Source organism: Chiloscyllium plagiosum, chromosome 4 (assembly GCF_004010195.1).
Source record: "Chiloscyllium plagiosum isolate BGI_BamShark_2017 chromosome 4, ASM401019v2, whole genome shotgun sequence".
NCBI lineage: Eukaryota > Metazoa > Chordata > Chondrichthyes > Orectolobiformes > Hemiscylliidae > Chiloscyllium > Chiloscyllium plagiosum.
The window spans coordinates 130,589,325-130,597,695 of NC_057713.1; the positions used below are offsets into that span (position 1 = coordinate 130,589,325).

Genomic DNA, 8,371 nt, shown 5'->3' on the forward strand with positions numbered 1-8,371 from the left:
TATTGACTCCATCTATTCTTCTCATTATCTTGTATACCTTGATCAGGTCTCCTCTCTTCCTCCTTCTCTCCAGAGAGAAAAGTCTGAGCTTATTCAACCTTTCTTCATCAGGCAAGCCCTCCAGTCCAGGCAGCATCCTGGTAAACCTTCTTTGCACCCTCTCCAAAGCCTCTGTATCTTTCCTCTGGTAGGGCGACCAAAACTGTACACAATATTCCAAGTGTGGTCTCACCAGGGTTTTGTAGAGCCGTAGCAAAACCTCGCGGCTTTTAAACTTGATCCCCTGTTAATGAAAGCCAAAACACCATATGCTTTCTTAACAACCCTATCCACTTGGGTAGCAACTTTGAGGGATCTATGCACATGCACACCCAGATTCCTCTGCTCCTCCACACTCGCTAAAAATCCTGTCTTTAATCCTATCCTCAGCATTCGAGTTCGACCTTTCAAAATGCATCACTTCGCATTTATCCAGTTTGAACTCCATCTGCCATTTCTCAGCCCAGCTCTGCATCCTGTCTATGTCACGCTGCAATAGCCCTTGATACTATCAATGGCACCTCCAACCTTTGTGTCATAACCCAGCCCTCAACCTCCTCATCCAAGTCATTTATAAAAACTACAAAGAGCAGAGGCCCAAGAACAGAGCCCTGCGGGACCCCACTCAACACTGACCTGCAGACAGAATACTTTCCATCTACAACTACTCTCTGCCTTCTGTCAGCTAACCAATTCTGAATACAGACAGCTAAATCTCCCTGTATCTCATACTTGCTGACTTTATGAATGAGCCTACCAAGGGGAACCTTATCAAATGCCTTGCTGAAGTCCACATACACCACATCCACTGCTCGACCTTCATCAACCTGTCTTGTCACCTCCTCAAAGAACTCAATAAGATTTGTGAGGCATGACCTGCCCCTCACAAAGCCATGCTGACTGCCTTTAATCACACTATGCTTTTCCAAATAGTCATAAATCCTATCCCTCAGAATTCTTTCCAAAACTTTGCTGACCACAGACGTAAGACTGACTGGTCTGTAATTGCCAGGGATTTCCGTATTACCTTTCTTGAAAAGAGGAACAACATTCGCTTCCTTCCAATCTGCCTGTACTGCTCGTAAACAAAGTTTGTCACTGTACCTCGGTACACGTGACAATCGATCAATTGTAATTGTAAGTCATGACAGAGTTTCATTTACTTCCAGAACTACTGCATATTCAACTCAGTCAGGAGTTCAACCATAAGCGGTCCTTTTACAAGTGCATTTCCTGAAAGTCAGTTGTAGTTATTTCAATGAATTTTCTCATCCATTTATTTGACAAAAGTTGCCTTTATATCTGGAAGTGCTATCACACACACAACCAACTGGCTTTTCACACCACCAAATCACCTGTGGCAATTTTCACACATTAGCCATTATCATCAAGGACAGAAATCATTAGGATCACTCTACCCGAAAGAAGTTAAATGACTGGCCAGATGCACTTCACATGATCAAATGAAGTTGCTATTCAATGATGATGGTACAGAATGTTCATGGTCCAGGTTCACTGACTGTGGTCCTTGATCATTTCATTCTTGCTAGTATTTATTCACTACCTCTCAGCCCAAGACTAGATATTATCCAGATTCCTGTCCACTGGACAGTTTGAGTACCAGAGAGACTGAGAATGATGCTTACTATTGAATTACCATGAGCAGGTCCCTGGCAATGTGATAGAGTGGGGGTTACACATAAAGGGGTTACTCATTCCTGATGAAGGGCTTTTGCCCGAAACATCGATTTTCCTGCTCCTCGGATGCTGCCTGACCTGCTGTGCTTTTCCAGAACCACTTTAATCTTGACTTGTTATTCATAAAGGTGCGACTCAGTGATAGTCTTGGCTGGAACGCTGCCTGTAACAACAATGAACTTTTTCCTTTCTGCGATCATTACCATCAACGCAGGATTTGCATGTTGTCCTCCCTACCCTCCACACCTTCCATTATCAAAGCTCTCTCATCTCTTCTTTGGTCTCAGTATTGCAGTATTCACTGTCCAAGGCCTGAAGCACACCTTTCAGGGGAAGCAGCACTTGTACTAGCCTACTGTATTCACTGCTAACAATGCTGTCTCCTGCATAATGACTTTGCTGATAACCATAGGAACAGGAGTATGCCCCTTGTGCCTGTCATTCAATAAGATCATGGCTGATCCGTGGCCTAACACCATTTAACCTGCCTTGGGCCCATATCTCTTGATACCCTTGCTTCATAAAAGTTTGTCCATCTCAGATTTAATCTTAACAATTGAATGTAATTTGAGAAGAGAGTTTCAAACTGGAATTCTTTTCCTACTCTTTGCTTCTAGAGTGGCTTTTCAACATCTCTGGTGAATGACCTGTCCCTACTAGACTCTGGTCCCTAGATCTAGAATTCCCAACTAGTGTGTATAATTTAACTTTATCTATCCTTTCTTTCCCCGTTAATGTAATGAATATCTTGATTAGATCATCCCTTAACCTTCTAAATTTGAGAGAATAAAGGTCTAATGTGTCTAATCTCTTCTCATGACTGCTGAAGTCTAGGTATCAATTTTGTAAACTTGTATTATGCTCTCTCCAAGGCCAGAACATCTTTCCCAGGTGAGGTACCCAGTCATACACCATCTCACCTTTAGGAACCCCCTTCCTAAAAGCATCGACAAATGCAATGGTTCAAGAAGGCAACTCACCAATGCCTTCTCTAGGTCAAGCAAGGATGGCCAATAAATGGCCATGTCAATTGGAGGCATGGTGGCTCAGTGGTTAGCACTTCTGCCTCATAGCACCAGGGACCCAGGTTCGATTCCACCCTTGGATGACTGTGTGGAGTTTGCACATTCTCCCTGTGTCTGCGTGGGTATCGTCCATGTGTTCTGGTTTCCTCCCACAATCCAAAGATGTGTAAGTTAGGTAGATTAGCTATGCTAAAGTGCCCATAGCGTCCAGAGATCTATAGGTTAGATGCATTAGCCCTGGGGAATACAAAGTTATAGGGTAGGGAGAAGGGTCTGGGTGGAATGGGGCATGGATTGGGTAAATAGACAAAGTCCTTTCCCCGGGGTCAGGGAGTCCAGAACTAGAGGACATAGGTTTAGGGTGAGAGGGGAAAGATATAAAAGTGACCAAAGGGGCAACTTTTTCACACAGAGGGTGGTACGTGTATGGAATGAGCTGCCAGAGGAAGTGGTGGAGGCTGGTACAATTGCAACATTTAAGAGGCATTTGGATGGGTATATGAATAGGAAGGGTTTGGAGGGATATGGGCCGGGTGCTGGCAGGTGGGACTAGATTGGGTTGGGATATCTGGTCGGTATGGACAGGTTGGACCGAAGAGTCTGTTTCCGTGCTGTACATCTCTATGACTCTATGACTAGTTGGTGGGGCCGAATGACCTGTTTCCACACTGTGGTGATTCTATGCCAACAATGCCCACGTGGTAGGAATGAATGGAAAACGATGAGTCATTGAGGCCTCACTGAGGGTGATGTGTGAGTGTGCCTTAGTTGACGACAGGATATGAACAACTGAGCTTTGGTGAAGGTGAGAGTTAAAGATTGAGAAGTATTGAAGACTGACCAGGAGAACATTGTACCATTCAGGCTGAACAGTAACTATGGCACGACGGAATGTTTCAGCAGAAAGTATCCTGAGGCAGAAGTGAAGGGGGGAAAGTTATAAAACTATAAAGCAGTAATCTTTAAGACAGTGAGTGGGGTCAGAAGCTCAGCAAATAGGACTCTGAGGTTGCAAAAGGTAAGATTTGCTCGATTTTATACAACAACCTAACGTATTTAATGTTATATGGTTGCATTACCTTGACAAAAACCCCTTTGTTTGCGTGAGATAATAATAGATTTGACTATATTATGGCCTCACAAAATTTGTTTACAAATATAGATTATAGCCAAGGCTGATTAGACCAAGCCTAATGAAGGTTTTATTGCACTTTAATCAGCAGAAAAGCAAGAGTTTGTCTCCCCGATCTACAATACTTACTTGGGAATATGTCAGAGATCTTGATTTATTGAAAATTTGGTCCTTCAATATAAATACTTTCAGCTATCTTCTCTAACTAACTTCGGATATGCCTCCTATCCATAATATTTGTTTCAAATTTTCTAGGCCTATTACATGAAATGTCACTCTCAAGTGGCTGAAAAAAATTAGCACAAGGCTGGAATGTTAAATTCCATTTTCTCATGCTTAGAAAAGTAACAATGGTAAGTATGCCGCACACCCGAATGTTATCCACACTCATTCCCTGCAGGACCTGATACCTGGTGAATGTCTCTGACCCCAAACTAGTTATGTCTAGAACTTCCTGAGTTAGCTCTCATTGTAACCTTGGAAGCAGCCATAACAATAAACTATGCAGCACAAAAGTGACCAAACCTGTAACTTAACAGTCGTGGGGTTTTATGTTTTCCGAAAATGATTGGCAGATTTGAATTGCAATTTTCTGGTGAAATAAAACAACGTTGTAAATTGTGTCGAAAATGATGGATTAGTAGTTGTCAATTGAAGAAAAGAATTTTAAATGAGGATTCTTTTCCTTTAATCTTTACAATATATTTTACCAAAAGTTTAAAGACTAAACCTTATTTGGTGTAGGTATAGAAATTCTTCAGGTAATAATTTGTGCGAGGCATATTTAACTCTGGCCCTGCCATTAGTCTGATAGGCTTTGTACTTTTCAATGATAGTTGTTAGCTGAAGGTAGCTGGATTGAATGATGCAATGAAAGGTAACATCCAATTATCTTAATTAAATAGGATCACAACTGAAACCTGACATGCTTAGACTTCATAATGTGTATAGCTTACTGTAATGCTAATGTAAGCACAAGGGACAATCATTTCTGTTTCAGGCAGAACTGACAAACTGACTGCAAACTGCTTTTAATAGTGCTTTTCTTGCTTTTTCTAGTGCTTTATTTCTCAAGTTTCCTGTCAAATCCATTTGCATACTGCTGAATGTAAGATCAGCCATGAACTGACACATGGTTTGAAATACTTTTATATTAAATCAAGTTTCTTTCATACAATCCCCAGAGTTTGGAAGCAGGCCATTCAGCCCATTGAGTCCACACTGACCCTCTAAAGGACATTCCATACAGGCCCACCACCTCACTACCAGTATCTCTGCATTTTGTATTTGCAAGATTAATCTAACCAGTGTGCGCACTATGGGACAATTTAGCATGGCCAATCCACCTGACCTGCACATCTTTGGACTGTGAGAGGAAACCGGAGCACCCGAAGGAAACCCACGCAGACACGGGGAAAATGTGCAAACTCCACACAGACAGTTGCCTGAGGGTGGAATTGAACCTGGGTCCCTGGTGCTGTGAGGCACTGAGTCACCATACCACCCATAAGTATTACTGGCTTTTGACTGGTTTTAGTTTCTGAGCAGCATTATGTAATGTATCACCAATGCACGCGTTCTATTGTGCAAACTCCACACAGACAATTACCCAAGGCTGGGATTTAACCCGGGTCCCTGATACTGTAAGGCAGCAGTGCTAACCACTGAGCCATCATGCTACCCTTTATTTGTTCATTTGTGAAATATGGAGTACCCAGCATTTATTGCCCATCCCTAGTTGCCCTTGAGAAGATGTCTACAGCTTATGTATGGTTTGATTTCTTTAAGTATGATATCCTATCTGAAGTAAATCAGATAAATTTGGTCTTATCAGATAATTAAGCATTTATAATCATGTCTAGTCTACTATGTGAACATAGCCTAATTTTAAAAATAGAAAATGATTTGAATTATACAAAACCATTTACAGGTTACAGTAATATAACCTAGCAGTTGTTCTGGGTGGATCTGCAAAACAAATTTGAGATATGCCAAATATAATTCACACTTAAAATCCTATGACTTTTTGCATAGATTTCACTGACTTCAGGGGATTTGTACTGAAAAACAAATGCAATCTCAGGAAACATCTCTTCAAAACAAAAAATTGATTTCAAAAGACCCAATCAACAAATCACAAATACTGGGTATAAAAATCCACCCATTTCGCCAGCACCTGCAAATGCTTGAAAAGTCACCTTGCATGAGAGTTACAATCCATCCTAACCACTGCTGGCATATCTGTTTGCAATCTGATCTTTTATCCTCCAGGTATCGGTGACCTTTAGGGAGAATGTGATGTACATAGTGATATTATTCCTATTGTTGTTTTATAGAGATACAATGAGCAGCATTTTCCCAACCAGATTGGAGCAGGTTCCTGTGTGCACAACAGGTGAGTTCCAGAAATTGTTCTTGTGCTGGGATACTGTATGGTCTCAGTGTGAAATGGTTGCCTTTACCTGTGCTTCAAATCTTTGCAGATAACTTACCCTTCTGAGGTATTAATGTCATAAAGTCATAGAGATATACAATGCAGAAACAGGCCCTTCCGTCCAGCTCATCCTTGCCGACCAGATATCCTAAGTTAATCGAGTCCTATTTGCCAGCACTTGGCCCATATCCCTCCAAACCCTTCCTATTCATATACCCATCCAGACGCCTTTTAAATGTTGCAATTGTACCAGCCTCCACCACGTCGTCTGCTAGCTCATTCCATGCACACACCACCTTCTGCATGGAAAAGTTGCCCCTTAGGTCCATTTTATATCTTTCCACTCTCAGCTTAAACCTATGTCCTCTAGTTTTGGACTCCCCAGCCCAGGGAAAAGACCTAGACCTATCCATGCCCCTCATGATTTTATAAACCACTATAAGGTCATCCCTCAGGCTCCAACGCTCCAGGGAAAATAGCCCCAGCCTATTCAACCTCTCCCTGTAGCTCAAACCCTCCAACCCTGGCAACATTCTTGTAAATCTTTCCTGAATACTTTCAAGTTTAATGTAAAGTAGATGGGAACTTTGGAGGTCCAAAAGTGAAGGCCTTAGGTTCATTTGTGAGTATTTGGGATTGAAAATGAGCACTCATCCGATAGAAGCAGCCACTGTGCTGTGGGATAACTTTGAAATGACCTGTTTCTGTGCCGTGTTTACACAGTGAGCTAATGGCTTGGGGCCTTGTTTATGTGATTGTTGAACTGGCCAATGTCATCGCGCATGCAGCCGTAGGAATCCTGTTCCAGGGGCTTACTTTGTTGTTGATGCTGGTGCATTCCCAGTTCTTGATGGAATTCCAGAGATATGTTACCCATAGCAGAGCAGCTCGCACTGAAGCAAATGTGGAACTGATAACAAAAACAGAACTGAACAACGGTCACTGGACCCAAGAGATTAATGCTGTTTTTTTCTCCACAGATGCTGCCAGACCTGCTGAGCTTCTCCCGCAATTTGTTTTGGACTTCCAGCATCCACAGTTAGACTATAAGACACTAGGAGCAGAAATTAGGCCATTTGGCCCATTGAGTCTTTTTCAACCTCATTTTCCCAATTTCTTGTAACCTCTGATCACTTTGGCAATCAAGAACTTGTCTATCTCGTTTTTAGATATACTTAATGACCTGGCTTCTACAGCCCTCTAATGGAAATGAATTTCACAGATTCCCCACTTTCTGGCTGAAGAAGTTGCTCCTTATCTCCGTTCTAAAGGGTCTTCCGTTTACTCTAAGGCTGTGCCCTCAGGTCCTCGCCTCTCCTGCCAATGGAAATATCTTCCTAACATCCACTCTGTCCGGGGCATTCAGTATTCTGTAAGTTTCAATCAGATCCCCCCTCATCCTTCTAAACTCAGAGTATAGTCACAGAGTCATCAAAAGTTTCTCAAATGCTAAACTTTCACTCCTGGTATCATTCTTGTGAACCTCCTCTGGACTCGCTCTTGGCCCAATACATCCTTCCTGAGGTGTGGGGCCCAAAATTGCGCACAATTTATTTTATGCAATTGATAATGCTGTCCATGGAAAGGATTATTCCTACCTTGCTTGTAGAGAACTGCTCATTCTCTTGGCTCCAGAATAATCTTCAGCTTGCTTTTTGCTCATCTTGTCAAATATCAGAATTATTCCTGGTTCAGAGTGTGCCACAGATGGACAGCACAATGAGAATTTCAGTCTGCCATGTTTCTCTTTGAGTGACTGTGATAGGTTGAAGCCTGCATTGTAGTCTGTTCAGTCATTGGTTTTCCTTACTGTACAGTGTATCTTAGAATCCCTACAGTGTGGAAACAGGCCATTTGGCCCAACCGTCCCCACCAAACAGTATCCCACCCAGACCCATTCCCCTTTCCCTATTACTCTACATTTTCCCCTGACTAATGCACCTAACCGACACATTCCTGAACACTACGGGCAATTAGCATACCATCCACCCTAACCTGCACATCTTTGGACTGTAGGAGGAAACTGGAGCACCCAGAGGAAAC

At 42.4% G+C, this 8,371-nt stretch overlaps 1 long non-coding RNA gene across 1 annotated transcript; it reads left to right on the top strand.

The window, feature by feature from the left end:
* The first annotated feature begins 3,546 nt into the window (after nucleotides 1-3,546).
* LOC122549604 lies at nucleotides 3,547-7,344 on the top strand. Its single transcript, XR_006311609.1, has 3 exons — nucleotides 3,547-3,780; nucleotides 6,231-6,289; nucleotides 7,309-7,344. It is a non-coding gene; the product is annotated as an uncharacterized LOC122549604 (long non-coding RNA).
* Nucleotides 7,345-8,371: the final 1,027 nt, after the last annotated feature.